Source organism: Ovis aries, chromosome 5 (assembly GCF_016772045.2).
Source record: "Ovis aries strain OAR_USU_Benz2616 breed Rambouillet chromosome 5, ARS-UI_Ramb_v3.0, whole genome shotgun sequence".
Lineage (NCBI taxonomy): Eukaryota > Metazoa > Chordata > Mammalia > Artiodactyla > Bovidae > Ovis > Ovis aries.
In genome coordinates this window covers 98,459,159-98,478,945 of record NC_056058.1, presented here as the reverse complement: position 1 = coordinate 98,478,945, position 19,787 = coordinate 98,459,159, and the positions used below count along the sequence as shown (strand labels likewise).

General features: G+C 38.9%; 1 pseudogene; it reads left to right on the top strand.

Annotated features, from left to right (window-relative positions):
- The window catches only part of LOC114114974 (histone-lysine N-methyltransferase SETMAR-like), a 49,627-nt pseudogene extending 30,597 nt beyond the window's left edge, over positions 1 to 19,030 (top strand).
- Positions 19,031 to 19,787: the final 757 nt, after the last annotated feature.

The following is a 19,787-nucleotide window of genomic DNA, read 5'->3' as shown; positions in this document are numbered from 1 at the left end:
TGTGATTTGGATTAATTTGCAGCCATGCAGACTAATGTGGCTCAGCTGGTAAAGAGTCCGCCTGCAATGTGGGAGACCTGGGTTCAATCCCTGGGCTGGGAAGAGACCCTGGAGAAGAGAAAGCCTACCCATTCCAGTATTCTGGCCTGGAAAATTCAATGGACTGTATATTCCACGGGGTCACAAAGAGTCAGACACGACTGAATGACTTTCACTTCATGCAGACTAAAATTTCCTTTTCCTTTTCCTCAGCTTCTGGCTGTCTCTTTATTCTCTTCCTTGTTCCTGCACATGTGTTTGCAACAAAGTTGCTGCAGAATTGGTATTGTGGTTCCACATATTGAAAATGGTGAAATATGGTCAAGAACACTTGGAATCCCCTGAGCCTGTTAATGTGTTACTGCTGGAAGATGTGGAGGGATTCTGTTCTGTTGGGTTCAAGGTGGAGAACAAAATAAGAGTAAAGGTTTGTAAGTCTGACATTGTTTTCTCATTACAGTCTTACTACACAGAAGCAATTCATTTTAAAAAGACTTTTCAGGCAGATTCTCTACTGCTAAAGAATACAGCAGAATGAATATTTCCCTACTACATATTTAACAATATGAAGGATGGGCATTTAAACTTCGGGCAGAATACTCAGGGATTTGTTTCGTGTAAATCAAGGTAATCTGCCTTAAATGTTATTTGTCTATACATAGAGAATGAAGTTATATATTTCTTAATAGATACTTTTCTTAGCCTTTAGAAAGAGCTATTTTTTTACATGCTTAAACATATTTAAGCTAAAGATATGTCAGTGACAGTACCTTCAAACATCTGAAATATTTAAAGAAAATTAATTTTACTAAGTCATTTTTATTTTACTAGTTTAAAATTTTCTTTTCATATTCAAAGCATTTCATTCCATGAATTATGACTTTGATGAAAGAGCAGACATTTTCAATGTGTGCAACTCATCTTTTCAAATAAATACAAATTCAGAGGTTTTTTAAAAAAAATTTAACCATGGAAATAACTTGAATTTGAAAAGATTAATTTAGTAGTGGTAGAAGACATCGTATAGGATCAAAAATATGAAATAAAGAAAAATTGTATAAAGCAGGAAAATGTGAAAGTGTTAGTTGCCCAGTTATGTCCGACTCTTTGAGACCCCATGGACTGTAGCCTGCCAGGCTCCTCTGTCCACAGGATTCTCCAGGCACAAATACAGGAGTGGGTTGCTATTCCCTGCTCCAGAAGATCTTCCTGACCCAGGGATCAAACCTGGGTCTCCTGCACTAAAGGCAGATTCTTTACCACTGAGCCACCAAGGAAGCCCCAAAGGAAATTATTAAACAATAATTGTTTGAATTTATGAATAACCTTTGCATTGAGTTAGGAAGCATTTATGATGGACAATTAAACTTAAGGAATATAGCTAAAGTTGTATTTAGAAGATTACATTTAGCCTCAAATGTATATATCATAAAAATGAAATTCAAACTTCAATTTAGTAGGTTCAAAAAGTTAGCAGAGTAAATCCTCCAAAATAGGAAAATATTAAGGCAAAAAGAAGTTAAATATATAATATATTAATATTTTAAAAATAAGGTAAAAAATTAAATTAGTTTAGGCAAACTCTGGTAACACCAATCCAAAATGCATACAAAGAAACAAAATAAAGAGTATAAATTGGGATATAGGTATAAATTCAATAGTAATTAAAGAAGCCACCCTAAGAAAACCTTCAACCTATTATATGTTTAACTTTGGTGAAAAGTAAAATTACAAAAGGAATCAGATTTAAGAAGGATTATAAATCAGAAAACAGAGGAAAAGCACTTATGATGCTGTTGCATTAATCTCAGCCATACATGGGCCGTACATGAAGCAATTGTACCCATCAAAAGAAGGAAAAGGGTTTAGAATGGAAGCCACTTCAAGAAATATTTAGCAGATAAGCGTGATTTGTGAGCAACTGGTCATGTGGAATAAGGAAAAAATAAAAGTTGACTTTCAAAATTTTAGCTTTTGGAATTTCTATATGTAGATAGTGGTTTAAAAATTGAAATAGGATATCCAGTAAGACGAATATGATTTGATGGTATCTTTCTTGTCTGGTGAGAGAGATGGACACAGCAGGGAGATAGGGAAGGTGGTGTGGTCTTCATAAACCAGTTTTGAAGATTAAAGAAAACTATTCAACCATTTCTCAACTGCTCTGTATCTGCTCTTTTCCTTTCCAAATAATCACTGGGATGACCCTGAAGGATGGGATGGGGAGAAAGGTGGGAGGGGGTTTCAGGATGGGCACACATGTACACCCATGGCTGACTCATGTCAATGTATGGCAAACCCACCACAATAATGTAAAGCAATTAGCCTCCAATTAAAATAAATTAATTAATTTAATAAAAAGTCAGAGATAGTTAAAGAAAAACAAAATTTAGCTTGTTGTCACTATTGAAGTGTTACTAAAACAAGACTGCAGGGGTAAAGTACCTGTCAAACTGGTGTTAGTAACGGATGGTCATCAAGCTCTATATTACTGGGAATCTGTAGGGTCTAGATAAGTGTGTGGGGTCATCTGCATTGCTTATGATTATTCCAAAAGCATTGGATGTCCTTGTAAGCTAGCTCCAATAAAACAGCAGCTGCCTTTGGAGAAAAAACAAACAAAAAAAATAGCCAAATGCTTCTCCAGATAATCACTCTCGCCATGTTGGCAGTAGGTATTGATTTGACCTCAGGCATCAGGAGTCTTCCCTGGTTACAAATGCTGAAGTAATGAGCACTGACCCAGCCTTAGGCCAATCTGGGATGGCATCTTACTGGACCTCCAGTCAATAAAGTGTTTATATCACTAATCCAATCAAGGTTAAGAACGTTTTTTCCATGATAATGGAAGAAATGCTCTCTGCAGTACACATGCACAAGGAAGCTGTGGCTTTTGTTACTGCCAGCACTCCTCTTATGACCACATGGCACAATAAAGCCAACACATGAGAAAGAGGCAAGGTGAGAAAATTGCAAGCAACTGATCTAGGTCTTTGATTGAATTGGCCTGAAGCCTAAACGACTGCTAGATTTTAAATCATGAGTCAATAAATCCACGATATTGTTTAGGCAGCAGAACTTTGCGTCTTGTTGCTAAAAGTGTATAAGCTTGAGTCTATTCCACTATTCCACTTAGGCAAGTTATTTTTCTCATTTTTCGTATAAAAACACCCTGGACTATTTTACTCATCTGAATGGCTAATATAAAAAGTACAAGGATATTAAAATAAAATGTTTATCAGATTTATTATGGGTAAAGTGCATTGCAAATATGCTTTCAGGAAAAAATTTTAAAGTGCGAAGAATGCTATAGGGACATGGTTTTCATTTCCTGTTTTTAATTATTTTTAGCTTCTTGTATATGCTGTGTTTATTATTTTCTAGAAATATGAAAGTATAGGAACACAATTTGCAGTGTTTTAACAGGAATATAAACCTTATTCGTTTAAATGAAAAAAAAAAAAAGCTCACATAACAGGCGACATTGTACAGTTATAATTTACTTACTGCCAGAAAATTAATAACAAGAAGCTTATACTCATTCCAACAACATTTTCAGTCCTGGGAATTTATTCTTTGTATGAAAAGAAGAATTAACTAGACTTGTTGACTTGATTGGAAATAAAAAGACAATTGGTTTTCTTCTACATTATGTGCTCATTACCATAGGGTAGCCATCTAAGAAATAGCTCCTTGCATCATTCTATTGTTTTATGAATTTAAGTGAATTTAAGAAGGGTCTTATTCTATGGTGCTGAGTTATAATATGTTTCTTCAAATAAGGTATAAATATACTTCAAGAATCACCATTTAGCAAATATGTTAATATGATATCCTTTGTCAGAATTTTGTTATTGAGAAAGTGAATACTTGTATTATACAGTTTGTATTAGTACCAACAATGTAAAGTAACTCTGTATTCTAACATGGTTCCTAATTCCAATTGTGCTATCTTTCCCCTATGTGGTAAAACAATATGAGATTAACATAGTTACAAAATTTGAACAAATTAGAATTGATTATAGACATACCTAAAATGCCATACTTATTTTTTTACTCAGTGTATAAAGAAGTAATTCATTAATCAATCTTTCAAATGATTCTTGAGTAGCTTCTAACTGAATACAGTATTTAGGCATAGAATGTAAGTATATGGAATTTTAAGACATATTAACCTGGCCAAAGACCGCAGTTTATTAGTAATTAAAATGTCGAGTGGAGAGTTTACATAAACTCTTTATTCATTCATGGTTTATTCACTGGATAAAGTATAATCACAGTAAACATACTGGTTTTCATTTGCTCAGTATGAAAATATTGATTTCAATATCATTTGAAATTGATATTGAATTGAATTGATATTGAATTGAAATTGGTATTGAATTGAAATTGATATTGTTACCAGGATGATCCTGGTACAAGATTAAAACATGTATTGGGTAAATTTAGAAGACTCAGTTCAGTTCAGTCACTCAGTCGTGTCCGACTCTTTGCGACCCCATGAATCACAGCACGCCAGGCCTCCCTGTTCATCACCATCTCCTGGAGTTCACTCAGACTCACGACCATCGAGTCCGTGATGCCATCCAGCCATCTCATCCTCAGTCGTCCCCTTCTCCATCTGCCCCCAATCCCTCCCAGCATCAGAGTCTTTTCCAATGAGTCAACTCTTCATATCAGGTGGCCAAAGTACTGGAGCTTCAGCTTTAGCATCATTCCTTCCAAAGAAATCCCAAGGCTGATCTCCTTTAGAATGGACTGGTTGGATCTCCTTGCAGTCCAAGGGGCCTCTCAAGAGTCTTCTCCAACACCACAGTTCAAAAAGCATCAATTCTTTGGTGCTCAACTTTCTTCACAGTCCAACTCTCACATCCATACATGACCACAGGAAAAACCACAGCCTTGACTAGGACCTTAGTCGGCAAAGTAATGTCTCTGCCTTTGAATACGCTATCTAGGTTGGTCATAACTTTTCTTCCAAGGAGTAAGCGTCTCTTAATTTCATGGCTGCAGTCACCATCTGCAGTGATTTTGGAGCCCAAAAAAATAAAGTCTGATACTGTTTCCCCATCTATTTCCCATGAAGTGATGAGACCGGATGCCGTGATCTTCGTTTTCTGAATGTTGAGCTTTAAGCCACTTTTTCACTCTCCTCTTTCACTTTCATCAAGAGGCTTTTTAGCTCCTCTTCACTTTCTTCCATAAGGGTGGTGTCATCTGCATATCTGAGGTTATTGATATTTCTCCTGCCAATCTTGATTCCAGCTTGTGTTTCTTCCAGTCCAGCATTTCTCATGATGTACTCTGCATATAAGTTAAATAAGCAGGGTGACAATATACAGCCTTGACGTACTCCTTTTCCTATTTGGAACCAGTCTGTTGGTCCATGTTCAGTTCTAACTGTTGCTTCCTGACCTGCATACAGATTTCTCAAGAGGCAGGTCAGGTGGTCTGGTATTCCCAACTCTTTCAGAATTTTCCACAGTTTATTGCGATCCACAGTCAAAGGCTTTGGCATAGTCAAGAAAGCAGAAATAGATGTTTTTCTGGAACTCTCTTGCTTTTTCCATGATCCAGCAGATGTTGGCAATTTGATCTCTGGTTCCTCTGCCTTTTCTAAAACCAGCTGGAACATCAGGGAGCTCATGGTTCACGTATTGCTGAAGCCTGGCTTGGAGAATTTTGAGCATGACTTTACTAGCATGTGAGATGAATGCAATTGTGTGGTAGTTTGAGCATTCTTTGGCATTGCCTTTCATTGGTATTGGAATGAAAACTGACCTTTTCCAGTCCTGTGGCCACTGCTGAGTTTAGAAGACTTCTAAATGTTAATATATATACATATTGATTGGTTAAATCTTTAAAAGCAAAAGAGTATGCCCATACAACATATAATCCTAAAATGCATAAAATAAAAATCGATACAACTGAAACAAATAGACAATTTAAAGATAGTCTAAAATTTCAGCAAATCACTTTTAATAATTATAGACAGTTATAAAATCAAGGAGCATAAACTATCAAATTTAATGACAACTATAGAATGATCCACCCAACAGCCATTGACTATACATCCTTCATAAGCACAGGTGCAATGTTCTTCAGGAGAGATAATGCATTGCTCCATAAAATTAATCTCAAAAATTCCAAATTGAAAGAAAACAAAAATCACATACTAAAATTTATTAGTATAAACTCCTTACTGCAAAATTCAGACTTAAACTGAAGCAAGGAGGGAAAACCACTAGGCCATTTAGGTAAGATGGAAACCAAATGCCTTATGATTATGCAGTGGAAGTGACAAATAGATTCAAGTGATTAGATCTGATAGAGTGCCTGAAGAATTATGGTTGGAGGTTCACCACATTATACAGGAGGCAGTGATCAAAACCATCCATAAGAAAAAGAAATGCAAAAAGTCAAAATGCTTATCTGAAGAGGTCTTACAAATAGCCGAGAAATGATGACAAGTGAAAGGCAAAAGAGAAAGGAGAGATAACCTCATCTGATGCAGAATTCCAAAGAATAGCAAGGAGAGATAGAAAAGCCTTCTTAACTGAACAATACAAACTAATAGAGGAAAGCAATAGAATGGAAAAGACTAGCGATCTCGTCAAGAAAATTAGAGATACAATGGGAATATTTCATGCAAAGATGGGCACAATAAAGGACAGAAACAATATAGACCTAACAGAAGCAGATGAGATTAAGAAAAGGCGACAAAAATACACAAAAGAACTGTACAAAAAAGGTCTTTATGATCCAGATAACCACGACGGTGTGATTACTCACCTCGAGTGTGAAGTCAAGTGAGCCTTAGGAAGCAATACTATGAACAAAGCTAGTGGAGGAGATGGAATTCCAGCTGAGCTATTTCAAGTCCTAAAAGATGATGCTGTAGAAGCGCTGCACTCAATAAGCCCTCACATTTGGAAAACTCAGCAGTGGCCACAGGACTGGAAAAGGCCAGTTCTCATTCCAGTCCCAAAGAAGGGCAATGCCAAAGAGTGTTCAAACCATGACAGAGTTGCACTCATTTCACATGCTAGCAAGGTAATGCTCAAAATCTTTCAAGCTTGGCTTCAACAGCATGTGAAGAGAGAAATTCCACATGTACAAGCTGGCTTTTAAAAGGCAGAGGAACCAAAGATCAAACTGCCAACATCTGTTGGACCATAGGAAAAGCAAGAGAATTCCAGAAAAACATCTACTTCTGCTTCAGTAACTATGCCAAAGCCTTTGACTGTGTGTATCACAACAAGCTGTGGAGAATTCTTCAAGAGATGGGAATACCACACCACCTGATATGCCTGCTGAGAAACCTGTATGCAAGTCAAGAAGCAACAGTTAGAAGATGTGGAACAACAAAGTGGTCAAAATTGGGAAAGGAGTACATCAAGACTGTATATCATCATCTTGCTTATTTAACTTATATGCAGACAACATCATGAGAAATATCAGGCTAGATTAAGTTCAAGTTGGAATTAAGATTGCTGAAAGAAATAGCAGTAACCTCAGATATGCAGATGACACCACTCTAATGGCAGAAAGTGAAGAGGAACTAAAGAGCCTCTTGATGAAGGTGAAAGAGGAGAGTGAAAAAGTTGGTTTAAAACTCAGCATTTTAAAAACTAACAAACTGTATACCAAAAGATTAGGGAATTTAGATAAAAACAGACAATGCATAGTGTGAAATAGAAATAGCCAAAATTACAGAAGAAAACTAAAAAACCTGAAACCCTGTAGCAAATGAAATTAGTAATAAGTAATTAAATATTGAATTGGAAGCTTAAAATCTTCATTTAAAGTAAAGCTCAAATCCAAATAGCTTCACTGGATAATTCCATTAAAAATTTAAAAGGTAAATTTTTCAGAAAATAGAGTAAACTTCTCCATTCATTTAGTGACGCCTGTACAATCCTGATATCAAAGACAGACCAAAATGTAACAAGAAACCTACAGACCGTTATCCCACATACACATTGATAAAAATGCCAGGCTGGATGAAGCACAAGCTGTAATCAAGATTGCCAGGAGAAATATCAATAACCTCAGACATTAGGTGCCCAATATGCTACTGGAGATCAGTGGAGAAATAACTCCAGAAAGAATGAAGGGATGGAGCCAAAGCAAAAACAATACCCAGTTGTGGATGTGACTGGTGATAGAAGCAAGAGCCAATGCTGTAAAGAGCAATATTGCATAGGAACCTGGAATGTCAGGTCTGTGAATCAAGACAAATTGGAAGTAGTCAAGCAAGAGATGGCAAGGGTGAACGTCGACATTCTAGGAATCAGCGAACTAAAATGGACTGGAATGCGTGAATTTAACTCAGATGAACATTATATCTGCTACTGCAGGCAGGAATCCCTCAGAAGAAATGGAGTAGCCATGATGGTCAACAAAAAAATCTGAAATGCAGTACTTGGATGCAATCTCAAAAACGACAGAATGATCTCTGTTCGTCTCCAAGGCAAACCATTCAATATCAGAGTTATCCAAGTCTATGCCCCAACCAGTAATGCTGAAGAAATTGAAATTGAACGGTTTTATGAAGACCTACAAGATCTTTTAGAACTAACACCCCAAAAAGATGTCCTTTTCACTATAGGGGACTGGAATGCAAAAGTAGGAACTCAAGAAACACCTGGAATAATAGGCAAATTTGGCCCTGGAATGTGAAATGAAGCACTCATCTCACATGCTAGTACAGTAATGCTCAAAATTCTCCAAGCCAGGTTTCAGCAATATGTGAACTGTGAACTCCCTGATGTCCAAGCTGGTTTTAGAAAAGGCAGAGGAACCAGAGATCAAATTGTCAACATTCCCTGGATCATCGAAAAAGCAAGAGAGTTCCAGAAAAACATCTATTTCTGCTTCATTGACTATGCCAAAGCCTTTGACCTTGTGGATCAGAAGAAACTGTGGAAAATTCTGAAAGAGATGGGAATACCAGACCACCTAATCTGCCTCTTGTGAAATCTGTATGCAGGTCAGGAAGCAACAGTTAGAACTGGACATGGAACAACAGACTGGTTCCAAATAGGAAAAGGAATACGTCAAGGCTTTATATTGTCACCCTGCTTATTTACCTTCTATGCAGAATACATCATGAGAAATGCTGGACTGGAAGAAACACAAGCTGGAATCAAGATTGCCGGGAGAAATATCAATAACCTCAGATATGCAGATGACACCACCCTTATGGTAGAAAGTGAAGAGGAACTAAAAAGCCTCCTGATGAAAGTGAAAGAGGAGAGTGAAAAAGTTGGCTTAAAGCTCCACATTCAGAAAACGAAGATCATGGCATCCAGTCCCATCACTTCATGGGAAATAGATGGGGAAACAGTGGAAACAGTGTCAGACTTTATTTTTTTGGGCTCCAAAATCACTGCAGATGGTGACTGCAGCCATGAAATTAAAAGACGCTTATTCCTTGGAAGAAAAGTTATGAGCAATCTAGATAGTATATTCAAAGGCAGAGACATTACTTTGCAGACTAAGGTCCGTCTAGTCAAGGCTATGGTTTTTCCTTTGGTCTTGTGTGGATGTGAGAGTTGGACTGTGAAGAAGGCTGAGCGCCGAAGAACTGATGCTTTTGAACTATGGTGTTGGAGAAGACTCTTGAGAGTCCCTTGGACTGCAAGGAGATCCAACCAGTCCATTCTGAAAGAGATCAGCCCTGGGATTTCTTTGGAAGGACTGATGCTAAAGCTGAAACTCCAGTACTTTGGCCACCTGATATGAAGAGTTGACTCACTGGAAAAGACTCTGATGCTGGGAGGGATTGGGGGCAGGAGGAGTAGGGGACGACGGAGAATGAGATGGTTGGATGGCATCATGGACTCGATGGACGTGAGTCTGAGTGAACTCCAGGAGATGGTGATGGACAGGGAGGCCTGGCATGCTGCGATTCATCGGGTTGCAAAGAGTCGGACAGAACTGAGCAACTGAACTGAACTGAACTGAACTCAGACATGCAGATGACATCACCCATATGGCAGAAAGTGTAGAAGAACTGAAGAGCCTCTTGATGAAAATGAAACAGGAGCATGAAAAAGTTGGCTTAGAACTCAGCATTCATAAAACTAAAATCATGACATCCAGTCCCATCACTTCAAGGTGAATAGATGGGGAAACAATGGAAACAGTAAGAGACTTTACTTTCCTGGGCTCCAAAATCACTGCAGATGGTGACTACAGCCATGAAATTATAAGACATTTGCTCTCTGGAAGAAAAGCTGTGGCCAACCTAGACAGCATATTAAAAAGCAGGGACATTACGTTGTCAGCAAAGGTCTGTTTAGTCAAGGCTATGGTTTTTTTGGTGGTCATGTATGGATGTGAGAATTGAACTATAAAGAAAGCTGAGCACCGAAAAATGGATGCTTTTGAACTGTGATGTTGGAGAAGACTCTTTAGAGTCCCTTGGACTGCAAGGAGATCCAACCAGTCCATCCTAAAGGAAATCAGTCCTGAATATTCATTGGAAGGACTGATGCTGAAGTTGAATATCCAACATTTTGGCCACCTGATGCAAAGATCTGATTCATTTGAAAAGACCCCAATGCTGGGGAAGATTGAAGGCAAGAGGAGAAGGGGATGACAGAGGATGAAATGGTTGGATAGCATCACCCACTGGATAGACATAAGTCTGAGCAAGCTCTAGGAGTTGGTGATGGGCAGGGAAGCCTTGTGTTCTGTAGTCCATGGGGTTACAAATAGTCAGACACGTCTGAGTGAATGAACTGAACTGAATATAGAAATCTCAAATGCTTTGTAGTTCTTGATATGGCCTACCCTTTAATAATTTTTGAGCACAGCACAGCATTTTATGCTATTGTAGATATATTTAAAGTAAATTCCCAAAATAACAAAGAATTGAAATGTAGTATCATGATCTCTAAAAGTGACGAAGATGTCTAATTTGAACTAGATAATGACGCCATTATCTGAATTCATGTAGACATGAGTTTGACCAAGCTCTGGGAGTTGATGATGGACAGGGAAGCCTGGCATGCTGCAGTCCATGGGGCCGCAAAAAGTCAGATTTGACTGAGTGACTGAACTGAACTAAACTGAACAGTGTCATACAATGCATTCTTGAGGAAGTGTGCAAGATATAACTTTCATACCACACGTTAAATATATACAAGTCTCTCAAATAAAATTCTAGAGAATCCAAAGGAATTTCCCCCATAACAGAAGCTGAACATAGAAAGTTTAAATAGTTATCATGCACTTGGTTAAAATGTCTACTTTCCCTTCATAGTTGGCAAATGATCATGATAAAAGTTTCATGTCATGCTCCTCCTATGAAGTATTGGTAACTTTTTTCTGTAGAGATTTCCATTGCTCTCTTGCACCTCTGACAATGTTCCTTTTATTTGACAAAAGTGTCTGTGTTCAATGCAAAATAGTTAAAACAACCCGACATTGTTTATCCTCCTAATGTGTTCTGAATTTATAAGGCTACTAAGAATACTGCTTGAGGCTGTGAAAATTATGAATATTTCAGTGGAATTGAAGGTGTTAAAATATATGTCAGATACGTAAAATAAATGAATGGAACTATGACAAATAAAAATTATAATGTATCCTTCTAAACAGATTTGCCCTGTTTTGGAGACCTTACTGGGGAATGGAAATGGCAGGGCTACAAGTTTGGGAAATAACAATGAATTCAAGTTTTGAAAAGTAACATATGGTGAAGAGAAAGACGACTGAACTTAAAAAGATAAATACGAGTATCCGTTATGATATTGCAAATTATGGCTGGTAGAGGAAAAACGGATCTGTCTCTTTTGAAGTTCACATTACATAGAAGGGAATTTAACCTTATAGTTAAGTAAAAATAAAGAGAGAAAGAAAACGTTGTATAAAATGAGAGTTCTAGCAGGTAGTCATTTGCGTAGCAATTATTTTGTGTCAGCCACAGAGGGATTATGGAGAGGGATTAGAGACAGTTATCACCACTAGGGATACAAAGAAGAATAGGACATAAGGATATTAGCAGTGTCTGAAAGACAGGTAAATAAACAGTTCAGGATCTTCTACATGATAAGTACTAGGTAGGATTAAAGTTACACTGTGAAGAAGCCACACTGTAGTAGACCCTACTCCAGACTGAGCTTACAGGGATCATCTGAACTGGACCCCAAGTGCAAGTAGGGCCCATATGAGCATAATACAGAGGAGGGCAGAGATGAACGTGGAGACAGAAAAAAGAGCAAAAACATAACCAAGACTGAGATCTGCACATGGTTCACTGTGCTCGCACGAGAGAGTACAAACAGCCGTAAAGTACACCATGATCCAAACCTCGCTTCTGACTTTGAATCAGTTACTCAGCTTTCTCCGGTGTCCCATGTCTTTACCTGAAAAAGTAAGGGATAAATCAGTTAACTGTACAAAAAAATCTTCACAAGCTGGATAATCATGATGGTGTGATCACTCATCTAGAGCCAGACATCCTGGAATGTGAAGTCAAGTGGGCCTTAGAAAACGTCACTACGAACAAAGCTAGTGGAGGTGATGGAATTCCAATTGAGCTATTTCAAATCCTGAAAGATGATGCTGTGAAAGTGCTGCACTCAATATGCCAGCAAATTTGGAAAACTCAGCAGTGGCCCCAGGACTGGAAAAGGACAGTTTTCATTCCAATCCCAAAGAACGCAATGCCAAAGAATGCTCAAACTACCACACAATTACACTAATCTCACTCGCTAGTAAAGTAATGCTCAAAGTTCTCCAAGCCAGGCTTCAGCAATACATGAACCATGAACTCCCTGATGTTCAAGCTGGTTTTAGAAAAGGCAGAGGAACCAGAGATCAAAATGTCAACATTCCCTGGATCATGGAAAAAGCAAGAGAGTTCCAGAAAAACATTTATTTCTGCTTTATTGACTATGCCAAAGCCTTTGACTGTGTGGATCACAATAAACTGTGGAAAATTCTGAGAGAGATGGGAATACCAGATCACCTGACCTGCCTCTTGAGAAACCTGTATGCAGGTCAGGAAGCAACAGTTAGAACTGGACATGGAAAAACAGACTGGTTCCAAATAGCAAAAGGAGCACGTCAAGGCTGTATATTGTCACCCTGCTTATTTAACTTCTATGCAGAGTACATCATGAGAAACGCTGGGCTGGAAGAAGCACAAGCTGGAATCAAGATTGCCGGAAGAAATATCAATAACCTCAGATATGCAGATGACACGACCCTTATGGCAGAAGATGAAGAGGAACTAAAAAGCCTCTTGATGAAAGTGAAAGAGGAGAGTGAAAAAGTTGGCTTAAAGCTCAACATTCAGAAAACGAAGATCATGGCATCCGGTCCCATCACTTCATGGGAAATAGATGGGGAAACAATGGAAACAGTGTCAGACTGTATTTTTGGGGGCTCCAAAATCACTGCAGATGGTAATTGCAGCCATGAAATTAAAAGACGCTTACTCCTTGTAAGAAAAGTTATTACCAACCTAGATAGCATATTCAAAAGCAGAGACATTGCTTTGCCGACTAAGGTCCGTCTAGTCAAGGCTATGATTTTTCCTGTGGTCATGTATGGATGTGAGAGTTGGACTGTGAAGAAGGCTGAGCACCGAAGAATTGATGCTTTTGAAGTGTGGTGTTGCAGAAGACTCTTGAGAGTCCCTTGGACTGCAAGGAGATCCAACCAGTCCATTCTGAAGGAGATCAACCCTGGGATTTCTTTGGAAGGAATGATGCTAAAGTTGAAACTCCAGTACTTTGGCCACCTCATGCAAAGTGTTGACTCATTGGAAAAGACTCTGATGCTGGGAGGGATTGGGGGCAGGAGGAGAAGGGGACGACCCAGGATGAGATGGCTGGATGGCATCACTGACTCGATGGATGTGAGTCTGGATGAACTCCAGGAGTTGGTGATGGACAGGGAGGCCTGGCGTGCTGTGCTTCATGGGGTTGCAAAGAGTCGTACACTACTGAGTGACTGAACTGAACTGAAGTGAAATCTTTCGCAGTTTTGCCTAACTCTAATTATTTGTGATTCTTTGGAAAACAATAAAAATGTAAAGCATACTCCCTAAAATGCTATTAATATTTTACTGCTATCTTTGGAGTTAACAAACCTGTAGAAAGTTTTCAGGCTGGTGTAGATGATCTTGTCAGTTTTCCATATCTTCACTTGATTTTCTCCTTGAAGCCAAGAACCAGTTTATGAAACCCCATTTGGATATACCTACTGTAAGTCCAGGTTCGATGCATGAGACAGGGTGCTCAGGGCTGGTGCACTGGGACGACCCAGAGGGATGGGATGAGGAGGGAGGTGGGAGGGGGGTTCAGGATGGGGAACACATGTGCACCCATGGCTGATTCATGTCAATGTATGGCAAAACCCACTATTTGTATAGTAATTAGACTCCAATTAAAATAAATAATTTTTTAAAAAAGAAAGTAGAACCTCCATGTCCTTAACCCTTACATTCTCTCCTTCCTACCAAAAAGTTCTGTTTTATTGCCCATATTCTCACAACTATACTAAGTACTATGAGAAATTAATTCATAATCAGCAATTAACTATATCATTTATATTAAAGAGGATTTCTTTCCAACTATATTTTGCAAGGGATTCCTAGAATAAACCATGGTTTAATCCAGGTTGATACATTGTTAATGGTAGAATGAAATCGCAATAACAGGTGGGAAGAAAGATTTAAAATGTGGGAGACTCTAAATGGCTCCTGCTACACATACTATGAAAACATCCTCTCATCTACATATACATATGACCAGTTCTGATGTTCTTAACTTTGGAAAGGTGCAGACAGCACTGTGGGGCTTGAGTTCAAACTCAGGAATAAGAGATTGCATGCGTATGTGTTCAGTCATGTCAACTCTTTGTGACTCCATGGACTGTAACCTGCCAGGCTCCTCTGTCCATGGGATTTTTCAGGTAAGAATACAGAAGTGGGTTGCCGTTTCCTTCTCCAGGGGATCTTCCTGACCCAGGTATTGAAGCAGTGTCTCCTGAATTACAGGTGGATTCTTTACTGCTCAGCCATCAGAATGAGAGATTCAGTTCAGTTCAGTTTAGTTGCTCAGCTGTGTCCAATTCTTTGTGACCCCATGGACTGCAGCATGCCAGGCCTTCCTGTCCATCGCCAACTCCCAGAGTCTACTCAAACTCATGACCAGCTATTGAAAAGGGATACATAATTGATGGACATCTAGTATTTTTTCAGCTTCCTGATTTTTAAGTGAGATTGCTAAAAATAATGAAACTATATGAATATGTCTTAACCACGGACAACTTTTTCCAGAGGACTGGGTGTGACATCACACTGATGTCTCTCCTCCAAGATTCACTTGAAATATTTGACATACTCATCCAGGACATAAAAATAGTCACAAAGGTGCTGACATAAAGGGGATAGGCCATTGCCCCACACATACTATAAAGCCTCAAGTAATTCTTGAAAATTATTTGGTAAACTAAAACTACCCCTTCTCTGATGCTGTCAGAACATCCACTTACCATGTTAAAACCCAAAATATTAATAGAAGTCCAACATATCTTATAGGCCTCTTTGTGTTCTGGAAGCAACAAATTCCTCATTATTATTTTTTTTTCTTAAGCCCATTGATGCTGGTATTCACCACTCTACTCATAATTGAATGAAACTTTCAACAAAAAGGCTATGAAATCTGTCTAAATTGCAATGCAACAGAGGTTCTCATTAATGCCAACAAGAAACTCCTTCATTGCAGAAGACTCAGCAACATCCTCTCATGACTCTTGGAGGGTCTGTATCACCCACGATGACCATAGGTGGTCCACTGGCTTCTGAAACAAGAAATTGCCTTTGTCAACCTCACACTATGCCATTATAGTGGCAACTGCTGGTCACATACTCTGATCACCAGGAAATGGAGCCTCTCATAGCCATAAGCTTGTAGCTCTGTATACCTAGATGCCCACTGTGCTTTGGTTCATAGAAACATCTTGCAAGCTTAGCACAACCACAGAGGCCTCCTTGCCTAAATGAAAAGTATACCCATAGGACAGAGTCATACCTGATCCCTGGAGTTTATCCTATCCACAGGAGGGGGCGCCTCTTCCTGGCAGTCCCTTGACAAACAGCATGATGTTAGGGGGGGTCACCCTCATGACTGATACCCTCGTGAACATCAAAGGTGATGGCAGTGTCATCATTATGTGTGATGGGACTTCCTGTAAAATTGTAATTTTTCATCCCTCAACAAGGGTGCTCTTGGTAAAGGATGGGACTAAAAAGTTAGCACAGCTAACTAAACTTCAAACAGTCAGTCATCTGACCACATGTTTCTTGGCAGACAGCAGCCACCCCCAACCTGGCCCCCGAACATTTTAACAGACCCTTGACCTGTTTCCCATCTGATCTGACCAATGGGAGCACGAATGATTTCATAGCCAAGGGTTCCTCCTTGAGGGTAAAAGCTGTGGATTCTCTTCCTTCAGAGATTTTGAAAATCTGAGTCAAAGACACAAACGACTCTACACACATCGATTGACAAGGCCTCAGCAAGATGCTCCTTATTCCTTTCAAGGCTTAGTCACAGTAATGTGACGAAACCCTCATTTCACTTCCAAAGAAACACAATTTTGGGCTTTTGAGCAAACCACTTAGGGGAACTTTTGCCTCCCTTATCAGCTTAAGGCCACAGGCCACAAAGAGTTAGGTAAACCATGTGACTTACATAAAAGTTAAAATAAAAATTAAGCACTTCAGTCATCAGTCAAATACCAGAGGCGAGATACAGTGAAGGCTTTGACTCCACCTCAAGCCACACCTCTTCACCCGTCCCCCTCCTCTCATCTGGACAGGCTGGTAAGGAAGCCCAGATGCTCCCTTCTTTGAAGTTGGTGGAATTTCAAGCCATACAAGCTCTTAGCCTCATAAGACAATTCTCACCATAAACTTCTGAGCACCATCAAGCACTAGGCCAGTCACCCTGCCTAGATACTCTGGACACCAATTGGCCTTATCTGCACATTTTGGGGCCTGTCTGGGAACCTTCCTTCCTCTCTCCCCAAAAAAGCCTTATTGTATGAATAATGCACCTTTTATATAGTCTTGTTGCATGCGCAGTATCTTCTGGATATCTGAATCAAATTTGGGGTCAGGTGGCCCATCTTGCCTCCATGGAATGATGGCAACAGCTTACCTGCGATTTTCAGCCTTCCTTGCCATGAGATGGTCCCATATGGCTATCTTTGAAATGAGGTGACATGTGTAACTTTGAGATCTAAGCAGCTGGCAGCTGGCATGTCTCTTTTGCACTTCATTTCCCCTTTCTGTACAACTATGAGGCTGTGTTTTACAGTTGGTTTAATCCGATATAACACTTTGGAAAGATGCCTGTTCTGCACTGGACTACAAAGAATGAAAAATAAACTTTTATAGTTAAACCATTGTTGTCTGTAGGGCAATTAGATAAATTACCCTAAATACACAAGGTGATGGCACCTGTTGACCTCTCAATCCATCCAGATGATTTTCTCGCATATTGCATATTTTGTCCCACCTGAATGTTTTATCCTAACCCTCTCTGCAGTCTGAGCAGGTAGTCACTTTGCTGTTGTACCAGAACAAAGTTCTTAAAGGCCTTCTGTTAGCAGCCACTGTGTGTGAACTTCTTTGCTCACTTCCTGTTGTTTCAGAATTACAGAAGTAGCTTTATTGCTTTGGGGAATGAAAAATCATATCTGGTAGCTCAGATCCAGCACCTTGCTGCCGTGTGACCTGAGTGACCTTAGATAAGGATGGTAGTACTGGGCTTTCCGTACATATATTTATGAAATAATACAGGTTATATCTATTAGGTTGGTGCAAAAGTAATTGCGGTTCTGTATTGCTGAACTTTGCCATTTGATATTGGTATACATTCCTAAATAAATGTGGTTGTGTTATACATCATCTTAATGTGCATTTCTTGCTTTATGTATTTTTGCTACTGAATTATTACTTGCTGTTTATATCTAGTTTAGACTACAGAAGTGTTAGACAAAAAAGCAAATTCAAGGGATTTTATATTTGAGTTCAAACTGGGTCATAAAGCAGTGAAAACAACTCTCAATAGCAACAACATATTTGGCCCAAGAACTGCTAAGGAACATGCAGTGCAGTGGTGGCTCAAGAAGTTCTGCAAAGGAGACAAGGGCTGTGAAGATGAAGAGCTTCCTGGCCAGCCACTGGAAGTTGACAAGGAGAGCACCATCAAAGCCGACCCTCTTACAGCTGCGTAAGACATTGCCCAAGAGCTGATCACTCTACAGTCGCTTGGCATCTGAAGCAAACTGGGAAGGTGAAAAAGCTCAATAAGTGGGTGCCTCATGAGTTGATCACAAATTAAAACATCATCATTTCATCTTCTCTTATTCTATGCAACAACAATGAACCATTTCTCGATCGGACTGTGATATGCGATGAAAAGTGGATTTTATACAGTAACCAGTCACTACTAGCTCAGTGGCTGGACCTGGATGAACCTCCAAAGTACTTCCCGAAGCCAAACTTGCACTAAAAAAAGGTCATGGTCACTGTTTGGTGGTCTGCCACCCATCTGATCCACTAGAGATTTCTGAATCCCAGTGAAATCATTACATCTGAGAAGAATGGTCCACAGATCAATGAGATGCCCTGAAAACTGCTCTGTCTGCAGCCAGCACTGGTCAATAGAAAGAGCCCAAATCTTCTCTGCCACAATGCTGAGTGCACATCATACAACCAACGCTTCAGAAGTTGAACGAATTGGGCTACAAAGTTTTGCCTCATCTGCCATATTCACAAGACCTCTAGCCAGCTGACTGCCACTGCTTCAAGCATCTCAACAACTTTTTGCAGGGAAAATGCTTCCACAACCAGCAGGATGCAGAAAAGGCTTTCCAAGAGTTCATCAAATCCTGAAGCACAAATTTTTACCCTACAGGAATAAACAAACTTATTTCTTGTTGGCAAAAATATGTTGATTGTAATGTCCTCTTTTGATTAATAAAGATGTGTTTGAGTCTAGTTATAATGATTTAAAATTTAGGGTCCCAAACTGCTACTACTTTTGCAGCAATCTGAGATGTATGAGATAATATGTATGAGTACTATAAGTTATATTATATATAAGCTAAGTTAATATAAGTTATTTATATGAGATAAACATGTATGGAAAGGGGCTTATGCTAATTTCAAGAACCTTGACATTGTATTTCCTCTCATTATTATTGTTGCTCTCATTGTTATTTTTCCTTGTCTTTTATCCAAAATCCATTAATTTCTTTGAAATAAGAAACTTTGATAAACCAAATGATTCCCTGGATAGGCATTTATTGAATGGGAAGTGGCTTTATTCAGCTGGGATGGAGACTGAATCGAGGATGAGGAAGTTTTTGATATAGATATCTTCCCTTATAGACAGGGCACAAACTAAATCCAACATGACATCACTTGGTAAATGGGGCAGGTAACAAGATATCCCCACTCCCAGGGACATCACCTGAGAACGAGGACAGAAGGCTGCCAAAAATCTACGGGGCTCAGATGAGAAAGTATTAAAATGGTGTTATTTTTATCACTTCTGCTATAATTTACACTAACATTTTAGCCTTTATCTTTTTTCTACATTGATGTCTTATGATTCTCTAAAGTATTGATTATTATGAATAATCAATACTTTATTATTATTATAGTATTATCAATACTTTATTATTATGAATATAATTGACTTCTGTTTATG